Below are 26,326 nucleotides of genomic sequence, written 5' to 3' on the forward strand. Positions count from 1 at the left end.
CAACGAGTGCACATGGCCTTATGGGTTCTGTGTGTGTAGTTTTAGAAGGTAAGATCATGTGTGTGTGTTGAGTATTTGATCAGTATTTTACCTCAATATCTGTAAGCCAAAACCAGGAATGGCACATACAGAGAAAATGTATAATAGAAACATGTCTCCACTTCTGTATTTGTCAACCACTCCTGGTTTTGGCTTAAAAATACTGAGTAGAGATGGGCGGACACCTGGATGTTTGGATCCGGCGGGATAGGCCGAACAGTTACAAGTTCGTGTCCGGGAACCAGAGCAGTACCCAGACTCGAACCCAAACCCGAACTGCAAACATCCAGTGTTTGCAAAGCTGTCATGTGCATGACAGAGCAGCAAACACCGCTTCTGACTGGTGGTGAAATCATCCCTGCTGGTCAGAAAGTCATGGTTCCCATGATGTAAAAAGACAGCGCGAGCACTAAGCTGTAATCGGAGGTATAAAGTTTACCTCCGGTCACTGGTGTCAGCTGAAGGGACTACTGATCCCAGCATCCGACACCTGCTGCCTCTTTTAACAGTGAGAGCAGGAGCGGCGGATGGGAGTATTCATCAGCCGCTCCTGCGCTGTAAATAAATAGTTTAAAAAAAATGGCTTGGGTCTACCTGTATTTTTGTTAACCAGCCAGGCAAAACTCACAGCTGGGGGCTGCAACCCTCTGCTGTCAGCTTCAGCAAGGCTAGTTATCAAGAATAGAGGGGTCCTCGCATTGTTTTTTTAATTATTTAAATTAATAATTAGAAAAAACAGCATGGGGTCCCCCCATTTTTGACAACAAGCCTTGCTAAAGCAAACAGCTGGGGGCTGGTATTGTCAGGCTGGTAAGGGACCATTATATTGCCCCCCAACCTAAAAATAGCAGCCCGCAGCTTGTCTATTAGATGCGCCAATTCTGGTGCTTTGTTTGTCTCTTCCCACTTGCCCTGTAGTGGTGGGAAGTGGGGTGATAATTAGGGGGGTTTAGGTCACCTTTGTATTGTCAGGTGACATCAAGCCCCGAGGTTAGTAATGGAGAGGCGTCAATAAGACACCCCCATTACTAACACCATAGTCACACTGTAAGAAAACAGACAACCAGAAAAAAAGTCCTTTAATTGAAAGAATGATGAAGGAGAATAAATTGTAGTGGTCTGTGGAGTGCTGAGGTAAGGGATAATTATAGGGACAGCAATCTGGTTAATAAACCTTTATTAACTGTTTTATCTCCACAGCGTGTTTCAATAGCATAACACTATCTTCATCAAGTGGTACAAAAGAAATAAATAAGGAAATGACATCTTTATAGGGGAGGTACATAAGGGATAGGTTAAGAGTCATGACCTCAAAACACCCTTCAAATGCCAATTAAAACAGAAACAAATACAAATGTGTAATGAGATATAAAATTGATATATAAAAAATGAGAAACACCAAAAAATGGAAAACACAATAAGTAACACTGTTAAAAATTATAAATAAAAAATATGTCATAGAGAGATTTTAACAACTAAATTTTCAAAAGCACATAAATAAATATAATAACAATAAAAATAATGAATAACTGCATAAGCAGCAACAAAATAAATATGCTATTCTTTAAATCTTTTTATAAATAGATATTAAAAATAGTCACCTATTATATAAGGATTCCCAGCCAGTCCCCCATGCTGATATTTGCCAGGCCTAAAGCTGCATAGCAATTGCAGTCTGACGAGAACAGATGAATTCAGCTGAGAATAGCCATTGACAACAAATATTAATCTTGGTGTTAATGGTTAACCACATTGTCAGTTACTAAATTGAGCCCCTCTGGAGCCAGGGTGCCAAGTTTAAAAATCCAAAAGCAATCTTTATTACTGAGGCTGTTCCAATGACCAGTGGTAGTATCATTTATCTGATCAATTATAATAAGCCTCATAAATTTGGGGTCCTTTTGGGAAATGTACTAAAGTGCTTAGAAATACTGTGTAATTGATAGCCTATTTGATTGTTGTGCTGATGTTTATTGAGGCGTGCATGCATAGTCTGTATTGTGCGGCCCACATACTGTAGGCTGCACGTACATTCCAAGAGATACACCACATATGTTCATTGACAATCAACTCGGTGCTTGTTGGTGTAAACTTGGCCTATGGTTCTGGATGTAAAAGCTTTTGCTCCATTCTGGATAGTATCACAGCATAAGCATTTGCGTGTGTTATAGGAATAACAACCCAAAGGAAGATTGCTAATTGTTTTGGTCAATTTTTAGTTTCAGAGTCGTGTTACTTGGGGTCACCATGTTAGGTAAGGTTCTGTTCTTTCTATAAAAAATTTTTGGTTTGACTGGTAAGTATTCAGATAATACGGGGTCCCCCTTCAAGATGAACCAAAATTTGTTTAGCAAATTCTGGATGGCATCCCTGGATTGATTGTCGGTGGTAACAAATCTCCATTAAGTCAACTTCAAGATCGTTTTACTATTATTACTAATAGTTAATTCTTTTTTGCTAATACATGAGTCTTGTGGAAGTGACTTAATTTTTCTAAAAGCATCGTGTAGGAATTTTTTGGAGTAATCTATTTGTAAAAAAAAGCTTTCTCAGCGTTTTTGATTACTCATAAAGTCCAAATCCATAGTAAAATTCTTACACACCCTCCAGTACTGGCCGTAGGCAGTTGGCTATGAATCATGTGGTTTATTACTGCCACTACATAGATGATCTGACCATCCTGTGGAAAGGCACTACAGATGGAGCCCTTGAATTCATTGATAAACTCAACACTAGAGATGAGCGACTTTGCCTTTTTTAGGGTCGAGTCGGGTTTCATGAAACCCGACTTTCTCAAAAGTCGAGTCGAACGAAATCGGCCGACTATCATGAAAAGTCGAAGGCCCGAAAGAAACATGAAACCCAATGCAAGTCAATGGGGAAGAAAAGTCGGCAGGGAGTTGAGTAGAGGACAGTAAACACACCTACATGCCGGACCGCTTTTTTAAAGTGCGCGAAAACTCTCTCTCTCTCCCCAGACGCTGCACATGTCATCTCGTTGTCCATAGTGTACGTCATTGCTCAGTGGCTGAAAAAAGTCACGTGCAAGCATTCTGGGAAATCCGACTTTGGCACTCGTTTTGCCGACCGCATGGCCGACTTCACGCTGTGGTCGGGTTTCGGTCGGCGAAACCCGATTTTGCCATAAGTCAGCGACTTATGAATCTGGCCAACCTGATTCGCTCAACTCTACTCAACACTAATATTTGGCAGTTGCATTTTACAGCAACTGTGTCTGAAACTGCTCTCCAGTACTGTGACGTGACAATTAGTTTTGATGATGAGGGGAGGGTGCTCACATCTACCTACTTCAAACCTGTAGATGTCAACAGCTACCTAAGGTTTGATAGTGGACATCTCCCCAAATGGATCACCAATGTTCCCTTGCAGCTGCTATGCAGCTTTAGGCCGAGCAAGTAACAGCATGGGAGACTGGCTGGGAATTCTTATATAATAGGTGACCACTTTTAATATTTTTATAATCTATTTATAAAAAGATTTATAGAATGGCATATTTATTTTGTTGCTGCTTATGCAGTTATTCATTATTTTTATTGTTATTATTTATATTTATGCGCTTTTGAATATTTAGTTTTTAAAATCGCCCCATGATTTATTTTTTATTTAGCATTTTTAACAGTGTTACTTATTGTGGTTTCCATTTTACGGTGTTTTTAATTTTTTATATATCAATTTTATATCTCGTTTTACATTTGTATTTGTTTCTGTTTTTAATTTGCAAAAGAAGGATGTTTTGAGGTCATGACTCTTAATCAATCCTTTATGTACTTCCCTATAAAGATGCCATTTCCATGTTTATTCCCTTTGTATCACCTGATGAAGATAGTGTTATGCTATTGAAACGCATTGTGGAGATCGAAGGGTTAATAAAGATTTGATAACCAGATTGCTGTCCCTATAATTATCCCTTATCTGCAACTTTTTCTCCTTCATCATTTTATAGCCCTCCTCCTGAGGGTTTGTGGCAGGAGCAGCTATGAGCATAGTCAATTCCATTGAGAAGCTAAAGGACATGCTGTGTCCGGGCAATGCTGGATCCACACTTCCCAGCTTAAGGACCTGCAGTGACGAGTATGCTGTTCCCACATCACGTGACCAGAACCTAGAAGTGCTGGCCAGCAGTGGTGGTGCATGGCAGTTTCCAATGGTTCTCAGGGATCATCCCTTCAAGCACAAACTGGGGTTGTGCAGGGGTGCACAACTCCATTAGGTGAGTGGCCACTTGGCCCCTGTTTGATTATCCACTTAATCACCAGATTTCACACATTTTGTGCTCCTTGTTTATTGTTCTCATTACATTTAATTGAAAGAATGACACAGACTCCTTTAATAATCTTAACTTAACCATACTTATGACCTTGCTTAAATCCACTGAAGCCCTCGATCTCCTGTAATAAAACTAAAATAATGAAACAACAATATACCATACCTGTCCATCGTTCTGTCCCATGCCACAATCCATGTCTTGGGGAGAAATAGTTTTTAACCTGGACAGTGAAAAGATGTGACCATCTAGGCTGAGAACCACTGGTGAATAAGATGTTGCGAGCGCAGCATCAGTGACTAGCTCTGCTAGCCGAGGTCATGGCAGCTCAGCGTGGCTGGGAACAAAGCCTCACTAACTGGAGGTAAACTCAATGACATTACCCCCAGTCTCTGAGGCTGCGCTCGCAGCAGTTCATTCCCCAGCAGTTCTCAACCTGGACGGTCGCATATTGGCACCATCCAGGTTGAAAACCGGTTTTCCCCAGACATGGATTACGGCTCGGGACAGAGCGATGGACAGGTGAGGGATATTGTTTTTTTTTATTTTAGTTTTATTACAGGAGGACATCGGCTTCGGTGGAATTAGGCATTAAAGTAAAAATAGAAAACTGTGTTTTGTCTTATTTCTAATAAAGGACTTTATTCGAGCTGTGTCTTTATTTACCATACAAATATGGGATTAGTAATGCATAGGTGTCTTATAGACACTTCTCCATTACTAAGCCATAGGATTTAGGTCACCAGACAATACAAAGGTGACATCAACCCCACAAATATAAACCTCACTTGCCACCGCTACAGGGCAAGTGGAAAGAGCCTGGCAAAGCACCAGAATTGGTGCATCTAATAGATGTGACTTTCTGGGCAACTGTGGGCTGCTATTTTTAGGCTGGGGGCCAATATCCATGGCTTTTACCAGCCTGAAAATACCAACCCACAGCTGTCTGCTTTAGCAAAGCTGGTTGTCAAAAATGGGGGGACCCCATGCCATTTTTCTAAATTATTAATTTAAATAATTATAAAATATGTCATGGAGACTCCTCTATTCTTGATAACTAGCCTTGTTGAAACTGACAGCTAAGGGTTGCAGCCCCCAGCTGTGAGTTTTGCCTTGCTAGTTAGCAAACATACAGAGGGACCTAAGCCATATTTTTTAAATTATTTATTAACAGCACAGGAGAGGCTGATAAATACTCCCATTTGCCGCTCCTGCTCTCACTGTTATTAGCGGTAGCAGGTGTCAGATGGGAGCTGTTGTCCTATCAGCTGACACCAGTGACCGTAGGTAAACGTTATACCTCTGATCACAGCTGACCACTCACGCTGTCTTTTGACAGCATGGGAACCGTGACTCTCTGACTGGTGTGGATCAATGGTGGGGATGGGGGCAGCCAAACCCGAACAGTGACACGGACTTTCTGGAGAAGTCCGTGTTTGGTGTCCTTGCCCGAACAGTAGCTGTTCGGTACAGACGCCAAACTTTACTTTTCGAGTTCGCCCATCTCTAATACTGAGGTAAAAAACTCAAATATTCAACATTTATACAAAGCCTAAGAGTATGTTTCCACAATGAGCTTTAGAAAAAGAACAGTATTAAGAGTTTATTCCATTCTAAAAACTGACAAATAACAGGCCCTATAATAACCAATAGGCCCCTTGACTACCATTTGCCTCAGTTATGCAAGTGATACTTTTTGCACCTGAATTCTGCTACTCAGTTCATTGTAGCAGAATGGGAAAATAGAATATATTACAGCTTTTGTGCTATATGTTATAGCTTTTCAGCTTCTAAATCCAACCAGATCAGTCCTGATCCTTTCTGTGTGCACTAAACTTGGTATGCCATGCATCAATTTCTCTTTGTAAGGCCTTATACCCATTGGCGATTAAAAAAACAGTCCAATTTCTGGATTGGAAAAAAGGGTGGAGTGTTGTGCCAGTGTCATGCGATTTCTATGCGATTTTTTATTTTTCCTTCTGTTTTTCATCCGTTTTTCATCCGTTTTTTTTCCCAGCCACTCTTTTTCTACAGTCATTTACAGGACCATTTACAGTGTTCTATACCACAGAATGGTGATGTATCCTTTAAAAACGGATGGAAAATGGATGGTCCGTTTTTGGTCCGTTTTTTTAATCACACCCATTGACTTCTATTGGCGAAAATCGCTGCAAATCGCAGCATGCTGCAATTTTTTTCTCAGACCGATTTTGGCTGAGAAAAAAATCGCAAGTGAGATGTCACTCATTCACTAACATGGGTCAGAGTGCAATCCAATTAAAAATCGGATTGCAATCGTCCGATTTTATCGCCAGTGAGTATGAGCCCTAACAGTGTGTTTTGGGGTTGGGAGGGCATAGGACTGTGTGCTTTTAATTACTGGGGCTGAATTTTCCTCCCAGTAACAATATCATGGAAATGAATATTTAAACTACAGATTTAAGAGAGATATAAATAATGTTCTTTTTATATGTCATTACATTCTAGGTTAGAGGTACTGTACCATTTATTTCTACTTGAATGAAAGGAAGATTTAGTCTCTCTATATATGTATTAAACTGGGATTTAGAGCCTTGTCAATTTCAACCCAGTTTCAGCGCAATAGTTGAGAGACATCTGCTGTACAGTTGTTAAAGATTAAATGAATTGCATGACACAGGTTCAATCATTTTAATAATTCTGCTGTGAAATGAGGGAAAGAGAAGACAGAGTAGAGATAAAAAAAATAAGTCAGATCCGTTCTGCTTTTAAATAATATAAAACCATGTTTCCACTTGTGGGATGCGGAGTCAGGTGTAAAACACCAAAAGCTACATACTTTGTGTACCCAGGATGTTAGGAATCTTAATAGCTTCTGCATCTGAATAAAATCTCTGCAACAAGCTGAAAAAGATAATTTGTTAGAATTGAAATTTTTAGGTTGATTATGAATATAAAATGGAATGAAACAAATCACCAAAATAAACTAATGTAGACGATTATATAGTTTGTGAAAGCAATAGCCAGAGGAGAGACATAAAGCTTTTGAACCACAAAGGAAAACCTCCAAAGGGGCCACACACTGTCTTCGGTGTTTTACAATATTGGTCTCTCACATGGACCCAAGTGGCTAGGAGTGACTACCACTCCTGCATCCACAATAGTTATGCCCCTGGCATTAGCTACATATGTGAGTAGAAGAATTAAAAAGGAATTCCAGTCATAGAAAATATATTGCACACCAAAAAGTAACAATGGAGTGAGCACCACCTGCATATTGATGGAATGCTAAACAAAATACTTGCAAGCTGAATGCAATTAAAATAAAAAAGAGAAAATACACAAGCAAAACATTGGTTGTACTACCTAAATTTCCAACAATGTAAATCTTTGCCAAGAAAAATAAATACAAAAATCTGAACAAGACAAAAAACATTTACAAATTTGCATATTGCATCAGAACTAGTGATGAGCATGATCGTACTTGGCAGTCGGGGTGCTTGATCAAGCATCAAGTAGTGCCAAGTATTGCATAGTACTTGGGTCCACATAAGAAGTACATTTGAATCATCTGAGCTGCACTGAAGCAGGGTATTCCCCTGCTGACAGCACATGGACTGCCCTGTCAGCTGGACTCTGTGAGCTAAAGAACTCTGGGGATGGGGAAAGAGAGAGAGAGTGGGAGAGCAAAAGAAAGGGAGAGAAAAAGAGAAACCATCCTCAGGAAAAATGCATTCACTTCCATTATGCTCGCCGCTTCAATAGAGCACGTACGAGCATGCGACTTGCTTGATTAGAGTACCAAGCAATCAAGCATTCCTGTGGTCAACCATCACTAGTCTTGACCTGTTAACTGGGTCAAAAATTGGCACCGGGATATAACCCTTTGACCAGCATGATAACTAATAGACCTATGTTAATGTGGTGAATATTTGAGCTAAGTATGAATTGACAATATCCTTAAAATGATGTAAAATAACATCAGTAAAGAAGAAAAGTGCAATGCACATGTTCTGCTAATAAATAATGCAGTAGCAAAAAATATATAAAATAAAGCAATAAATATGTGCAATAAAGTGCCATATGTATCATTATCCAGGAACATTGGAAATAGAAAAAGCATTATATGAGAATGAGGACACCAAGTGTATCACCAAAGGAGTTGGCTTCCTCATGGATCATTGAAATATGGTGGTGTCAGTAAACTTATGTTCATCAAGAGGGCTGTTGTGATTGGTGAGCAATATTTTTATTGATGGAGTAATGAATTCACTGAAGTGTTGCCCTATATTGTTAATCCCTTCACGACATGTGCCTTACATAATTTGAAGAGCTGACATGTGCCCCTTACAGCCGTGGGTGGAATCGTGATCCACCCGTGGCTATTAATCTGATACATGCAGCTGACAATCCCTGAGAGCAACATTTAACATGATTGCTCTGGAATCACTTCACTAATCCAGCCCAAAGTGCGTCACAAATACTGTCCATCGGTGCCTGTGTCACATGACCATGAGTCGCCAATAGGTTGGCATGACAACCTGGGGTCTGCAGCAAACCCCTGTGGTTGTCATTGCCGGATTACTATGAGCACCACCCAGCGGTTGGTGGTCGTAGCAAGTGAGCATTTCTGCTACATAGAGCAGGGCTGAAGTCCAGCTCTGCGTAGCACAAGCGATCGGATGATCGCAGCGTCTAATCTCCCAAGGAAACTATTTAACCTAATGTAAAGTAAGAAAAAAGTAAGTTTTTAAAAATATAAAAACTATTTAAAACTTTAGTTCACCCCCATTTGCCCAACTCAAAATAAAACAAAAAAAGTACACATACCTGGTATTGTCATATTCAGAATTGCCCGATCTATCAATATATAAAAAAAATTAATCCGATCGGTAAACAGTGTAAAAAGAAAAAGGATTAAAAAAAAAGCCCTCAACCAGCCCCAGATCCTGAAAAAAGGAGATACTATGGGTCTTGGAAAATTACGCAATTTTTTAACAAACTTTGGATTTTTTCCACCACTTAACCTCTTCGCGACCGCCCACAGTAGATAAACGTTGGCGCTTGCTGGGCTTTGTCCAGCGCCGACGTTTATCTACTGTCGGCGGTTTTGTGCCCCCCGGGACCCCCTCATACCTTATAACGCGGGGATCCCGGTGCACAATGCATGCTGGGACCCCCAACGTCATTGAGACCTGATTGGTTCAGGTCCTGATGACGTCGCGTCACAGCAGCCAATGAGAGAGCTCGCTGGGAAAGCTGCTTGTTTCCCGGCGATCTCCCTCATTATAACGCGACTTCTCCTCTGAGCTCATGCTGACAGATGAGCAGAGGTGAAGCAGCGTTACAGTGTGACTAGATCGCTGCCTGGCACAGCTGATTGCTGTGCACACCAAAAAGCTGATTGCCGATCTTGTCACACAGTAACGCTGCTTCACCTCTGCTCATCTGTCAGTGTGAGATCAGAGGAGAAGTGGCATTACTATGTGCCGGGCAGCGATCTTGTCACATAGTAACGCTGCTTCTCCTCTGATCATCTGCCAGTGTGAGATCAGAGGAGAAGTGGCGTTACTATGAGTCAAAAATACAAAAAATAAAAAACACATAAATAAATAAAAAAGTAAAGAAAAAAAAGCAGGTAGGCAGGCTAGGGGCTAGGTCTAGGGTTAGGGCTAGGGTTAGGGCTAGGGTTAGGGTTAGGGTTAGGGCTAGGGTTAGAGCTAGGGTTAGGGCTAGGGCTAGGGTTAGGGTTAGGGTTAGGGCTAGGGTTAGGGCTAGGGTTAGGGCTAGAGTTAGGGGTGTGTTGGGGTTAGGGTTGGAATTCGAATTGGGGGTTTCCACTGTTTAGGTACATCAGGGGCTCTGTAAATGCAATATGACGCCCGCAGACCATTCCATCAAAGTCTGCATTCCAGAACGTCACTACTTCCCTTCCGTGCCCCACCGTGTGCCCAAACAGTGGTCCCCCCCCACATGTGGGGTACCAGCGTACTCAGGACAAATTGAACAACAACTCTTAGGGTCCAATTTCTCCTGTTACCCTTGTGAAAATAAAAATTGGGAGCTAAAAGATCATTTTTGTGGAAAAAAATGATTTTTATATTTTCATGGCTCTACATTATAAACTTTAGTGAAACACTTGGGGGTTCAAAGTGCTCACCACACATCTAGATAAGTTCCTTGGGGGGTCTAGTTTCCAAAAAGGGGTCACTTGTGAAGGATTTCCACTGTTTAGGCACATCAGGGGCTCTGCAAACGCGACATGACACCCGCAGACCATTCCATCAAAGTCTGCATTCCAAAACGTCACTACTTCCCTTCCGATCCCCACCGTGTGCCCAAACAGTAGTTTTGTTCCACATATGGGGTACCAGTGTACTCAGGACAAATTGGACAACAACTTTTGGGGTCCAATTTCTCCTGTTACCCTTGTGAAAATAAAAAATTGGGGGCTAAAAGATCATGTTTGTGGAACAAAAATGATTTTTTATTTTCATGGCTCTACGTTATAAACTTCTGTGAAGCACTTGGGGGTTCAAAGTGCTCACGACACATCTAGATAAGTTCTTTAAGGGGTCTAGTTTCCAAAATGGGGTCACTTGTGGGGGTTTCCACTGTTTAGGCACATTAGGGGCTCTCCAAATGCGACATGGCGTCCTATCTCAATTCCAGCCAATTCTGCATTGAAAAAGTCAAACGGCACTCCTTCCTTTCTGAGCTCTGCCGTGTGCTCAAACAGTGGTTTAGCCCCACATACGGGGTATCGGCGTATTTGGGTGAAATTGCACAAAAAATTTTGCGGTTCATTTTCTGTTTTTACACTTGTGAAAATAAAAAAAATGGTTCTGAAGTAAAATGTTTGTGAAAAAAAGTTAAATGTTTATTTTTTCCTTCCACATTCCATTCATTCATGTGAAACACCTGAAGGGTTAATAAACTTCTTGAATGTGGTTTTGAGTACATTGAGAGGTGCAGTTTTTAGAATGGTGGGTATTTTCTGTCATATTGACCCCCCAAACTCACTTCAAATGTGAGGTGGTCCCTAAAAAAAATGGTGTTGTAAATTTTGTTGTAAAAATGAGAAATCGCTGGTCAACTTTTAACCCTTATAACTTCCTAAAAAAAAAAAATGATGTTTCCAAAATTGTGCAGATGTAAAGTAGACATGTGGGAAATGTTATTTATTAACTATTTTGTGCAATATCACTCTCTGATTTAAGGGCATAAAAATTAAAAGTTTGAAAACTGCAAAATTTTCAAAATTTTTGCCAAATTTCGATTTTTTTAACATATAAGCGCAGTTCATATCTAAGAAATTTTTACCACTATCCTGAAGTACAATATGTCATGAGAAAACAATGTCAGAATCAGCAGGATCCGTTGAAGCGTTCCAGAGTTATGGCCTCATAAAGTGACACTGGTCAGAATTGAAAAAATTGGCCTGGTCATGAAGGCAAAAACAGGCTCAGGCGCGAAAGGGTTAAATAAAAGAACCTATACATGTTTAGGGTATGTGCACACAGTGCAGATTCTTCTGCAGTTCTGCAGTAGATTTGGCCCTGCAGATCTGCAGCAGAACTGCAAGTGATGTACAGTACCATTTAAGGCTATGTAAAACAAAAAACGCTGTGCACATGCTGCGGATTTTTCCGCCCAGATTTGGTGCGGATTTAAAACTGCAGTATGTCACTTCTTTTGTGCAGTTTTGCTGCAGCTTTACATCTGCTCCATTATCGAAATCCGCAGGTGGAAAACTGCAGGGGAAATCCGCACTAAATTTGCACTAAATCTGCAGGTAAAACGCAGGTCATTTTACCTGCGGATTTAGCAAAATCTGCACGGAAAATTCCACAGCAGAATCTGCAACGTGTGCACACACCCTAAGCATCTGCAAACTCACATTGACCTGGAGAATCATAATGGTAGGTCAAGTTTAGCATTTGGCGAACATGGCAAAACAAACCCCAAAAAACATTTATGGATATAAGATAAGAAAATGGAGAGAGGAGAACTAGCACAGATTCTAAGTGCAGCAGCTGGATTCAATGTATATTAAACAAGTGCTATTTGCACTCACCTTATTGATGTCTTTAGAAACTTGTCTATAATTCCACTGGGTGGATTAGTTGTTGATTCCTCCTGTTCACATTTTGCAGCCGAATCCTGGGCACTTGTGAAAGAACTCAAGGTGTTTCAATAGGAAGCTGCAGTAGTAGTTCTCCAGGTAGTATGCTAGTATTACATATATGTAATACCTGAAGAAGACACATAAGAGTTGAAACGTGTTGTATGCTGTTTTAATAAAGCTTAGTTTTGGAATATATCACCGTATCCCACCTACTTTATTCTGGGAGCACATACTACCTGGAGAACTACTACACAAAAAACAATTATGGAATTGCTCTTCTTTGCAATTTCATCAGACTTGGAATTGTTCCCGTTTTCCAGTACATGGTATGGTAAAATCAATGGTGTCATTCAAAAGTACAACTTGTCCTGCAAAAAACAATCCCTCACATGGCCATATTGATGAAAAAAATTAAAAAAAAAGCAATGGCTCTCAGAAGAAGGTGATCAAAAAAAAAGAAATGCAAAAATGGAAAATGGTCCTGGGGTGAAGGGATTAAAGAAGATGCATCACTCCGTGGCCTTGGTAGATGTTGCATTTCTGAAGAAAATTATTCAGCGACCAAGTATGTCTCTTTATCTTAAACCAATTGAAACCTATGGGAAATTCTGAAGAAACCAGTTGCGTGTCATTTTCCAGCCAGCACACAGGCTCTAAAAGAAATAATTCTCAAAGAATAAAAAAGGCAGATTTTGCAATCTATTGTCAACTTGATTATTCCATGCCTGGAAAACTTGGTGCTGTCTTTAAAAAACATAGGTGTCATTCAAAACACTAGATGAAATAGCTTTTGATGTGGGGTGTATTCATTTGTGCATCAAATAATTTGAGTAACTGAAAATTTTGTAACAAAAGTAATACTAGTGACCTCTCTTTTATATTATAGGTTAAAAAAATCTCATACTTGTAGTATCATATTTGTGCATGTGGATGATTACAAAACGTACTGATAACCTTCCAATTACTGTGAAGATGTTTTGATTGTATCATTTGGTGTCCTCAAGGAATAGTGATATACAAAGGGTTAATTGTTATGAGTATATTTAGAGAGTCCTTTCCGCAGTCAGAGACATGCACCAGCCATTGCACGGCTGTAAGGATGATAGCTATAACAAGGGAAATTCTGGTGTGTCACATCACAGATGAGTAAACTTGCTTGGCAGCACCGTCTGGTGGTCAGGATCTTAATTACTCATCTGGCTATTGGAGGCCACTTGAGATGACCTAATAGAAAAACCTAAACATCTTCACAGTAAAGCCCCCATCACACACAGCGAGATCGCTAGCGAGATCGCTGCTGAGTCACAAGTTTTGAGATGCAACAGCGATCTCACCAGCGATATCGCTGTGTGTGACACGTATCAGCGACTGACCCCCCGCCGGGTATCGTTGATCGTGTTCGAATGCCCTGGACCTTTTTTGATCGTTGGTCTCCCGCTGGCCAGCACGCAACGCTGGGTGTGGCAGGCTGGAGACCAGCGATCAGCAAGCTGGAGCCTGGTATCCAAGGTAAACCGTGGGTTACTAAGCGTGCGCATCATTTAGTTACCTGCTGTTTACCTTAGATACCAGAGCGCTGGTGCAGGGAGCTGGTAACCAAGGTAAACAGCGGGTTTCTAAGTGCCGTGCGGCACTTAGAAACCCCCTGTTTATCTTGGATACCAGCTCCCTGCACCAACACGCTGGTATCTAAGGTACACAGCAGGTAGCTAAGCCACGCCCTCACTTTTTACCCGCGTCATCGCTGGTCCTCATCGTTGGTGAGATCTGCCTCTTTGGCAGCTCACCAGCGATCATGTAGTGACACACCAGTGATCCTGACAAGGTCATATCATTGTCGGGATCTCTGGTGCGTCGCTATGTGTGACGGGGCCCTAAGTGGAATGTTATCAGTAGTTTGTGTAATCATCCACTTGTGCAAATAGGATACCACAAGTATTAATCCCATTTATACTGAGGAAAGTGGTTTTTGTTTAGTGTTCAATTGGTACTTTAGGACTAAACAACCCCAGAGCATGGATTTTATAGGTTAATTTATGTTTGGTGTAGACATTGTACAGATTTTTGTTTTATCTGGAGCAGTGGGTGCACCATAAGTGGGGTGGAGGAGCCAAGTGTATTTGTTATTATTGTTCTATGAAATTCTATCACCACAGAATGACTGTTCAAACTAAGTCCCACCATTCGGTGCTTTATGGTGGAACCAATCATTTACACAATATTTTCCACCTGCTTGTTTTCCTTCAATCTCCACCTCCCTATTTGATTGACAGCTCTGTCTTCATAGAGGCAGATAAAGGCAGAGATAAAGGGAACACAAGCAGATGTGAAGGTGTATAAAAATATTGGCCTCACCATGAAACACCAAGTGCCTGTACTTGGTTTGAACAATCATTCTGTGCTGACAGAGTCCATTTAATTCCAAGGAAAAGACATGTATAGCACTCTGAGGTCTCCTAGGTCTGTATTGAACCCTTTCAAGCTGTTTATTGCAAATACAGCATTAATAATGTCCATGTGACCACAAAATACATGGCTATGTGCTGGTGGATAGTTTTCTGAAAAATGGATTCTTAGAAGAGCATGATTTTTAGTTTGATTCAAATGTTTGCTCTTTCTCAAAGTCAATTTTCAGCAGATTGATTCAGTCATCTGTCGCTACAAATATGAATAGTGAAGAATAATAATAATCAGGTAACTTTCTTGCAAAGATATTGTGAACAGCACCAATATATTTATGAGCTAAGTCTGGTTACAGGTACCTGTAGCAGCAAAATTGAGAGTGAAATAGCACCATAAGTCACAGGCAGGGCTGAATTAGAAACTTGTTTCAGATTGGTGAATAACTGACAGTTTGCTGGAGAAATTATTAGACAGCAAGGGAAGTGGATGATGAGGCAAACTCCTGTAATACACATGGTAATTGAAAGCTGTGGTTCTTGAATACTCAGATGGCAGAATTCTGCCTGAGCCAACCTTGAAAGGCATTGGGTGATGACATCAGAGCTGTTTGCCATGTTGATAGTAACTTGGCAGGAACTAGCTCAGACAAAGCTGGCCATGGGAAAAAAAAATCAAAGTCCCCTGAACTGGTTCTGGGACAGGTGAGTAACTATTAGATTTTTCTCTTCCTTCAAGTGCTGTTGATCTGCTACATTGGCCTCACAGAAAAATGTATGGATGAAGGATTTCCCATTTGCATTACAAAATGAATTATCCTTTAACCCCTTACCTACAAAGGACGTAATATTCCGTCCATGTGACCCTGGACCTAACTACAATGGACGGAATATTGCGTCCCAGCGATCAGCGGCACCCACGTGGTGAGCGCCGCTGATCGCGGCCGGGTGTTAGCTAATTAACATAGCTGACACCCGGCACAATGTGTCAGGGGCGGTCACGGACCACCCCCGACACATTAACCCCTTGCACACCGCGATCAAACGCAATCGCGTTGTACCGGGGGTTAAAGGGAAGCATCGGCAGGGAGGGGGCTCCCTCCGTGCTTCCCTGAGCCCCCCACAGCAGCGCAATGTGCAGCGCTGCTGCGGGGGGCTCTTACCCTACAGGCCCCCGGATCCAAGATGGTGACGGGGGCCTGCAGGGAGCTGACTTCCTCACTGCCTGCAAAGCGCAGGCATGAGGAAGTCTGCAGCAGTGCCTGTGACAGATCGCTGATCTGTCACAGTGATATGTGATGTGACAGATCAGCGATCTGTCACAGGACAGTGATGTCCCACCTGGGACAAGGTAATAAAGTAAAAAAAAAAAAAAAGTGTAGAAAATAATTAAAAAAAAATCGCTAAATAAATTAGTAAAAAAAAAAAAAATATTCCCCAATAAATCAATTTTTTCAAAATAAAAAAAACAAAAACAATAAAAGTAAACATATTTGGTATAGCCGCGTCCGTAATGACCTGCCCTATAAAACTGTCCCATTAGTTAACCCCTTTAGCGAACCCCTTAAAAAATAAAAATAAAAAACGAAGCAAAAAATAATGATTTATTATCATACCACCGAACAAAAAGTGCAATAACGCGCGACCAAAAAGACGCATATAAATATCCATGGAACTGCTGAAAACATCATCTTGTCCCGCAAAAAACGAGCTGCCATACAGCATCATCCGCAAAAAAATAAAAAAGTTATAGCTCGCAGAATAAAGCGATACAAAAATAATTATTTTTTATATAAAATAGTTTTCATTGCAAAAAACCGACAAAACATAAAAAAACGACCCAAGTGAGGTATCTCTGTAAGCGTACTGACCCAAAGAATAAAACCGCTTTATCAATTTTACCGCACGCGGAACGGTGTAAACGCACCCCCCAAAAGAAATTCATGAAACGCTGGTTTTTGTTCATTCTGCATCCCAAAAATCGGAATAAAAAGCGATCAAAAAATGTCACGTGCCCGAAAATGGTACCAATAAAAACGTGAACTCGTCCTGCAAAAAATAAGACCTCACATGACTCGGTGGATCAAAATACGGAAAAATTATAGCTCACAATATGTGGTGATGCAAAAACTATTTTTACAATAAAAAGCGTCTTTTAGCGTGCGACAGCCGCCAAACATAAAAACCGCCATAAATCGTAAATCAAACCCCCCGTTATCACCCCCTTAGTTAGGGAAAAATAATAAAACTAAAAGAAAATGTATTTATTTCCATTTTCCCGCTAGGGTTAGGGTTAGGGTAGGGTTAGGGCTAGGGTTAGGGTTAGGGCTAGGGTTAGGGCTAGGGTTAGGGTTAGGGCTAGGGTTAGGGCTAGGGTTAGGGCTAGGGCTCAGATTAGGGTTAGGGGTGTGTTGAGGTTAGAGTTGGAGTTATAATTGGGGGGTTTCCACTGTTTGGGCACATCAGGTGCTCTCCAAAGGCAACATGGCGTCTGATCTCAATTCCAGCCAATTCTGCGTTGAAAAAGTCAAATGATGCTCCTTCCCTTCCAAGCTCTGCCATGCGCCCAAACAGTGTTTTACCCCCACATGTAGGGTATCAGCCTACTCAGGACAAATTACAAAACAACTTTTGGGGTCCAATTTCTCCTGTTACCCTTAGGAAAATAAAAAATTGGGGGCAAAAATATAATTTTGCGGAAAAAAATGTTTTTTTATTTTCACGCCCAGGCGTTATAAACTTCTGTGAAGCACTTGGGGGTTGAAAGTGCTCTCTACACATCTAGATAAGTTCCGTGGGGGGTCTAGTTTCCAAAATGGGGTCACTTGTGGGGAGTTTCAATAGTTTAGGTACATCAGGGGCTCTCCAATCGCACATGACACCCGCAGACCAATCCATCAAAGTCTGCATTCCAAAACGTCACTACTTCCCTTCCGAGCCCCGACGTGTGCCCATACAGTAGTTTTCTCCCACATATGAGGTATCAGCGTACTCAGGACAAATTGGACAACAACTTTTGTGGTTCAATTTCTCCTGTTACCCTTGGGAAAATAAAAAAAATGGGGACTAAAAGATGATGTTTGTCGAAAAAATACGATATTTTTATTTTCACGCCCGGTCGTTATAAACTTCTGTGAAGCACTGGGGGGTTCAAAGTGCTCACCACACATCTAGATAAGTTCATTAGGGGGTCTAGTTTCCAAAATGGGGTCACTTGTGGGGGGTTTCCACTGTTTAGGTACATCAGGGGCTCTCCAAACGCACATGACACCCGCAGACCAATCCATCAAAGTCTGCATTCCAAAACGTCACTACTTCCCTTCCGAGCCCCGACGTGTGCCCATACAGTAGTTTTCTCCCACATATGAGGTATCAGCGTACTCAGGACAAATTGGACAACAACTTTTGTGGTTCAATTTCTCCTGTTACCCTTGGGAAAATAAAAAAATTGGGGATTAATTGATCATGTTTGTGGAAAAAATACAATTTTTTTAGTTTCATGCCTGGGCATTATAAACTTCTGTGATGCCCTTGGGGGTTCAAAGTGCTCACCACACATCTAGATAAGTTCCTCAGGGGGTCTAGTTTCCAAAATGGGATCATTTGTGGGGGGTTTCCACTGTTTAGGTACATTAGGGGCTCTCCAAAGGCAACATGACACCCACAGACCATTCCATCAAAGTCTGCATTCCAAAACGTCACTACTTCCCTTCCGAGCCCCGACGTGTCCCCATACAGTAGTTTTCTCCCATATATGGGGTGTCAGCGTACTCAGGACAAATTGGACAACAACTTTTGGGGTCCAATTTCTCCTGTTACCCTTGCGAAAATAAAAAATAGGGACTAAAAGATGATGTTTGTGGAAAAAATACGATTTTTTTATTTTCACGCCCGGACGTTATAAACTTCAGTGAAGCACTGGGGGGTTCAAAGTGCTCACCACACATCTAGATAAGTTCCTTGGGGGGTCTAGTTTCCAAAATGGTGTCATTTGTGGGGGGTTTCTACTGTTTTGGTACATCAGGGGCTTTCCTAACGCGACATGGTGTCCGATCTCAATTCCTGCCAAAAACGTCAAATGGCGCTGCTTCCCTTCCGAGCTCTGCCATGCGCCCAAATAGTGGTTTACACCCACATGTGGGGTATCAGCGTACTCAGGACAAATTGCACAATATCTTTTAGGGTCCTGTTACTTTTGGAAAAATAAGAATTGAGGGTGAAAAGATTATTTTTGTGGAAAAAATATGATGTTTTAATTGTACTGCTGTACGTTATAAACTTCTGTGAAGCCCTTGGGGGTTCAAAGTTCTCACCACACATCTAGATAAGTTCCTTGGGGGGTCTAGATTCCAAAATGGTGTCATTTGTGGGGGGTTTCCACTGTTTTGGTACATCAGGGGTTTTCCAATCGCGACATGGTGTCCGATCTCAATTCTAGCCAAAAACGTCAAATGGCGCTGCTTCCCTTCCGAGCTCTGCTATGCGCCCAAATAGTCATTTACACCCACATATGGGGTATCAGCGTACTCAGGACAAATTGCACAATAACTTTTAGGGTCCTGTTACCCTTGGAAAAATAAAAATTGGGGGTGAAAAGATCATTTTTGTGGAAAAAAATATGATTTTTTAATTGTACCGCTGTACGTTATAAACTTCTGTGAAGCCCTTGTGGGTTCAAAGTTCTCACCACATATCTAGATAAGTTCCTTGGGGGGTCTAGTTTCCAAAATGGGGTCACTTGGGGGGTTTCCACTGTTTAGGTACATCAGGGGCTCTCCAAACGCGACATGGCGTCCGATCTGAATTCCAGCCAATTTTGCATTGAAAAAGTCAAACGGCGCTCCTTCCCTACTGAGGTCTGCCATGCGCCGAAACAGTGGTTCCCCCCCACATATCAGGTATCAGCGTACTCAGGACAAATTGCACAATAACTTTTGCAGTCCAATTTCTCCTGTTACCCTTGGTAAAATAAAGAAAATTGAACCTGAAGTATTTTTTTTGTGAAAAAAAGTTAAATGTTCATTTTTTTTTAATATTCAAAAAATTCCTGTGATGCACCTAAAGGGTTAATAAACTTCTTGAATGTGGTTTTAAGCACCTTAAGGGGTGCAGTTTTTAGAATGGTGTCACTTTTGGGTATTTTCTATCATATAGACCCCTCAAAGTGGCTTCAAATGTGAAGTGGTCCCTAAAAATAAAATGGTGTTGCAAAAATGAGAAATCGCTGGTCAAATGTAACCCTTATAACTTCCTAACAAAAAAAAATTTTGGTTCCAAAATTGTGCTGATGTAAAGTAAACATGTGGGAAATGTTATGTATTACTTTTTTGTGTGCCGTATCGCTGTGATTTAAGGGCATAAAAATTCAAAGTTGGAAAATTGCGAAATTTTCAAAATTTTCGCCAAATTTCTGTTTTTTTCACAAATAAACGCAAGTTATTTGAATGCAATTTTACCACTAACATGAAGTACAATATGTCACGAGAAAACAATGTCAGAATCACCGAGATCCATGGAAGCGTTCCAGAGTTATGACCTCATAAAGGTACAGTGGTCAGAATTGTAAAAATTGGCCCGGGAGTTAACGTGCAAACCACCCTTGGTGGTGAAGGGGTTAAGAGGGTTCTCATAGTCATCAGCAGCTTCAATCTAAATCCTCAAAATAGCCTCTGAACCAACTGATGTTGATTTGATTCTTCTTCTGGCATCAACATTGGAGGTTCTTCCTACTTGAGACTCTTCCCCTGTGAGTCCTGCTCAAGGCCTACATTTATATAAGTAGAGCCTAAGCACTACAAATGTTTTAAATTGTATAGCATTTAGTTTTAAACTAATAAATTCTTTGTATAAAACACTGTCATATGCTCGATAAAGGGGCATGGCTTCCTTTGGATTGGGTATGGGTCAACTGTAATCGGGGTATCTTAAATGCAGGAAAATGTAGCAAAAAGTAAGTCAACCAAGAGCCGGCATAAAGCTAGCCAAAATTGTCTAAAGGATTTAAAAGCAGAGTTAAATGTATGATTTTTTATGATAGGATTTTACCCTTATTTAGACTTTTACTTACATATAGGATGTTATTATATACAATTACATGCATTGTGTAACATTGGAAAATAGGATTTCATTTATATTTACAAGAGAGGTGAATTTAGTCACAAGTTGCCCATACAAATCAATTCTAATATAACTGTTGCCAAACAAGACAAAAATGGAAGCTCCAAAAATAAACGCACTGTCTTTAATGGGTTAAAGATCTCATGCAAACTATGTAAAACATTTGTGTCCACTGAATTGTCAACTCTGAGCATAAAATAAACAGAAATATAACATTTTCTTACATTTGTAAACTAGCAGAAAACTGGAATCTATGTTTACAATAGAAAGGTTTTATGACCAATCATTTGCATATGATGAATCATTGATGATTTTCTCAGACTTTGATGGGGTTGTAAAACCTGTCAGTAGCTTGTCTGTTGTAATGTATGGGCTGTGTGGATCGGTTGCATATTTGGTCTATAGTGACAATGACAGAGGCCTACAGTCTTGTTTTTATTACACCAAGAATAGTAAATTGTCAAGGGATCAACACATTTTAATGCACTAAAAAGCCAACTAAATAGGACATTGTCATCTCAGTTTCCTTAAAAGAAAAAAAAATGTATGCAGAGAGGGGAGAGAATTTATTATCACTAGCGCTGTGACTTCAAGCATTAAAATTATATATGAACCAAATTAAAAATGGTAGGTCTTCTGATAAAGCATAAATAATATAAGACTTCAAGTGTGCTGCATTATTAAGAAGGAGTCTCAGTAAGCTGAGCATGAAGCCTGCCTTTTGAGAAGTGAATGATTAAAGTATTACAGTTTCTTTAAACATTTAGTGGGTGATGTTTGTATGGTGAGCGTCAGATGAAATATCACAGGCTTGATTTGATAGACATGTTCCTACCAGTGTTTAAGCTCTGTGTACAAAGGGAAAACAACTGACGCTCAAGTATAATATGACAAGTGGATCAACAATACTTCAACTAATAAACGGAAGAAAAATAAAATAGAAAAAATAAATAAGGGCATCTGTCAACAGGTTTTTGCTATGTGATCTGAAGACAGCAGAAGACAAGGGCTGATTCTACTGATTCTAAGTCTACTATGTAAGAAGTGTGCTTTCTACTTCAAGCATAGTATTGACTGTCTATAAATTGCAGAATACTTCTTCCTATGGTCATTTTTGTTCATTTATTCACTTAAGTACTTTATTATAAATTGTAGATTTGCATATGTTGGGTTTATGTTGGGACTAAACTTGTGGATCCCAACTTTTTTTTAGGAGTCTGCGTTTAAAGGACCTTTTGTATTGTCCTGTTGGGATCTTTCCATATGCATGAAATAATGAAATTAATATTATCACTTATTTAGGGCTTTGTATTTATTTATTAATAATGAAACAATATCTTTCATACCTTGTGTACACTAATTTGGGAGCTGATTTAAAGGCTTTGTATTTTTTTGTCAGCTGCTCTTAGGCATAGGAGATTTCTGTCGGTGTTTGACCACATTTCCTATACTGTGGCTGGGTACTGTATCTAATCACGTCCTGTGTGATACACTCTGTGTACCTTATCCTATCCTGTGTTATACACTCCCCCGCTGAGCCCTGTACCTAATCTGATTATGTATGTGTATGATACTGTATGATGAGCACGGTATCCAACCCCATCCTGTGTGATACACTCTGAGTATATAATTTCAATGCGTGACATAGTCCACAGAGTCACATATCTAATCCTTGTAAATAATAAGTTATGCATATCTAATCTTTGTGCTTCATTAGGGATGGGCGAATCCTGAAATACTCGGAATCGCTAGACTCTAACGAGTCCGACTCGGAAACTCGCTATTCGTTGCAAGTCTAGCGAGTCCAATGTTAATGAATGGGGATGCGAGTATTGCAGCGATTCCTGTGCTGCCATTTTTTTTTACTCTTTACTCTCGCAAGTGGCCCCTAGCTTAGCGATTTAGAATTCATCCCTAAAGCACAGAAAATCGTTTCTACATCAAGCTAGAAGCTAAACAGGAAGTCGCCTGTGCTAACCGATTTACTGCACAGGCTGATCTGATATTCTGCACACACAGGCAGATCTGATCTGCACACACAGGGCGATCTGATCTGCACACACAGGGCGATCAGATCTGCACACACAGGCCCACCAAAGATGTGTAGCAGACGTGATACAGAGAGGCTGATCGGCCTGGTTGAAGAGTGGCCCCAGCTGTGGCAGCCCACCCACCCTGGCTATGGTGATGAAAGACAGCGAAATATGGCTTGGAGGTCCATCGCCAGAAGTATGTTCCCGTCATTTGATCACGCTGGAGAAGATGGGCAGGCAAACATGGGTAAGAGTTATGTGATGTCATTTCTTCTATTTTCTTTTACTGTACCCTTTTTTGGATTAGGAGAGAGTGAGATTTCTTGTGTCACCATTGGTGTCTGTGACGCACTGAAACCATGGTACCCAGCACCGGGCCGGGGTCTGCTTCACTGGGGGATGTGATGTGACCCGTGCTGTAGTCTCAGGGGATGCACAGTGCAAAGGGGATAACTACAGGGGACTGTAATAGGAGGACAATCAAGGCTAGTAATGCGTATTGGCACAGCAGGAAGGTAACGTGCGTGCCATTAGCTGGTAGCAGAGAAGCCCTGCACTCTCCCTGAAAAAATTGTTTAGTGCGCAAAGGCAGTCACCTAGGTGGACTGTGGTGCTGTCTGCGTCACCGCTCTGGGGTGAAGTGCGTGCTGTGACTTAGCAGAGAAGCAACGCACTCTCCCTGAAAAAATTGTTTTGTGCACACAAGCAGGCAGCGTGCGTGCTATTTGCTGGTGGGATAGATAGCAGCAACGCACTGGTCTGCCACAGGAACAATAACGCTGCAGGGGTAAATATGACCCCAATAATATCTGGTGGAAAAAAAAAAGAAAATTTGCTCAGCTATGCTTCTGATTTCAGCTCTGATGGAAGCTGAGTGAGTAAGCTAAGCTCTGAGTATGGTGCTGTATGCACTGTAAGGCTGCTCCTGCCTTTCTCCCTGCCTACAGTCCTCTACAGTACTCCTCTGTCCTGGTAGTTCTGAAAAGAACTTTTGTGTTATATGTGAGGAATCTTGAGGTCCTACACTGACTAACAGTCCCTAGATCTGCTCTATGTCTCCAACTCGCCCTGCATTAGCTCAGATCGTCACAGGAATGTGCCCAAAATTGTGGGGGCAGGGTTTATATACAGCCTTGCCTGTGATACATGACATAGGCATCACGATGGACAGCAGCCAATCATAGTAGTGCTCTTCACAGTTTTCTCACCTAACAAACTAGGCTGTCTCTGAAAATTAACATATTCTGTTTTCTGCGAGTCCCGAATACAGTATATAGGAGTCCTAGACTCGCTAAGACTCGCTGCTGACAGCGGGACACAAAATCGCTAAGAAACTAGGATTGCTTGTATTAATCTCTGAAAAAACTAGGATTGCCATTGATTTGCATTGGACTCGTTACTGTGCGAGTAATCGCTTGGAAACTCGCAGAGTACCGACTCCTGCGAGTCCCCTACTACTCGCAGAGTAACGAGTCCTAACAAGTAGATTCGCCCATCCCTATGCTTCATACATGCCATGCATCTAATCCCTGTACATAATACATGCCATATAATTATTCATTGTGCTTGTTACATGTTGCCCATGTAATCCCTGCCCATGATAGAGTTCTCATACCTAATCCAAGAGTATGAGCCCACTTATCCAATCTCAGAGAGTGACACAGTTCACATATCTAATCACAGTTTGTGATACACTCTGCTGTGTCATGAATCTAATCCCGTCGTAAGATACAGTCTGCACATCTAATTCCAGCAAAGTGATACAGTAAGGAGCACCAACTAGTAGAATCAGTGCTTTCGAGCGTACTTGGTGACATTGTCTACACGTCAGTGTCACTGTGCAGTCGCCAACAAAATGGCACTGCACTGTGTTCCTCAACTTTATCCTCCCTTTTCCTTTAGCAAACGCCCATATTTGAGCAGACCCTTCCCACATTTTCTGCAGTCGTAATGCGAGGTAACACTACACTAGGTTTTCATGGCAAATTTCTGCAGTTTTACTCCACAGTGTTTAAAATTAAAAAATATCAAAACTATTTAGATTATTTTTCATTTTTTTATGGTACTATATTTTAAAAAATCAAAACATTAATACTTTACATTTTTTAATTGTTGAAAAAAAGACAGATTACCTATAAATTCATGTATAGAGATGTGATAGGTTTTGAATATTTCACATTAAATCTTAGTTATGCTAATAAATTACATGTAACATATTTAAGGGTGTCTCACACAAAAAAAGATGAAAAAGGTAAAACTATGTATCCTACTGTGGCTGTCATTTTGTGAGGTGGGAAGAACAACAGTAAGACAGAGGGCTCACAGGTCTACTTCCCACTAACTATAGTTCCTTCAAAGTTATCTGCCACTTCAGCCAGACAAGGAAGTTGTATATCAATTTATCTAGTCTTACCAAAAATAAAAGTTAAATAGGGGATTTCAATAATCTTGCCATTTAAAATATACTACTTACAATCTAATTATTATTGGAGATGCTATTGATTTTATTTATTGTCTTCAAATGTTTAGTTGAAGAAGATGTGGATGGAATAAGGCTTGCTTTCAAAGCGATAGAAAGTAAGGTAATTCTTTAATCTAAGATTTAATAGAGAGAAACAGGCAACACAGCACAACACCCATATAGGAAGCAGTTCTTTAGTTCAAGGCTTTAGTCCAATAGTTCAAGAGCTCAACAATAACATAAAGAGCCTCAGCACTCATTCACAGTTAGCAGTGAAAGCTAGAAATAACCTTATTCAAAAAATGAGAGCCGCAGAGAACTACTGCGCATGCCGAACATTCCCAGCCCCACAATGTGAATAAATCATAAACGACTGCGGGGTGGGATCTCTGGCCGCGCAATAGGAAGGCCAGGATGTGATGGGAGAGCACGGGCAGTGCTAACTGCGCATGCCCACGAAAATATAGTACAGCACAGGCGCCAGGATTTCAAAATAACGCTGAGGAGGTGGCGCCAAGTACTGAAGAAAGAAATGATTGATGTATGCGAGGCGTCTGTGTCAGAGGGGGAAAGACCTGCCCCCGGTCAAACTTCAGGTATTACCAATTTTAAAAATGATTATTTCTGCGGTGGAAGGTACCCTAAATATAAGAGCCATTTTGACAGAATGCATTATTGCTGCACAAGGTGGCACTTTTGCTTAATAACGCATGGGGGTGTGACAGGTTCCCTTTAATAGAGCGACTGAAACATGTTTTTTTAGTGCATTTTTCAAGGTGTTTTCATAATCCTCCAACAATTAGCTGTAATAATAAGAGAGATATCAAGAAAGAATTGAAGACTGTTGAATTTTGCTTTAGCAACTCCATAAGTGAAATAAATGGC

At 40.8% G+C, this 26,326-nt stretch overlaps 1 protein-coding gene across 7 annotated transcripts in view; it reads right to left on the minus strand.

Annotated features, from left to right (window-relative positions):
* DMD (dystrophin) overlaps nucleotides 1–26,326 on the minus strand; it is a 3,834,938-nt gene that overhangs the window by 3,025,842 nt on the left and 782,770 nt on the right. The window lies entirely within an intron of this gene.

The sequence above is a fragment of the Dendrobates tinctorius genome, unplaced genomic scaffold, assembly GCF_039654945.1.
Source record: "Dendrobates tinctorius isolate UK_male_01 unplaced genomic scaffold, ASM3965494v1 ptg000166l, whole genome shotgun sequence".
Taxonomy (NCBI): domain Eukaryota; kingdom Metazoa; phylum Chordata; class Amphibia; order Anura; family Dendrobatidae; genus Dendrobates; species Dendrobates tinctorius.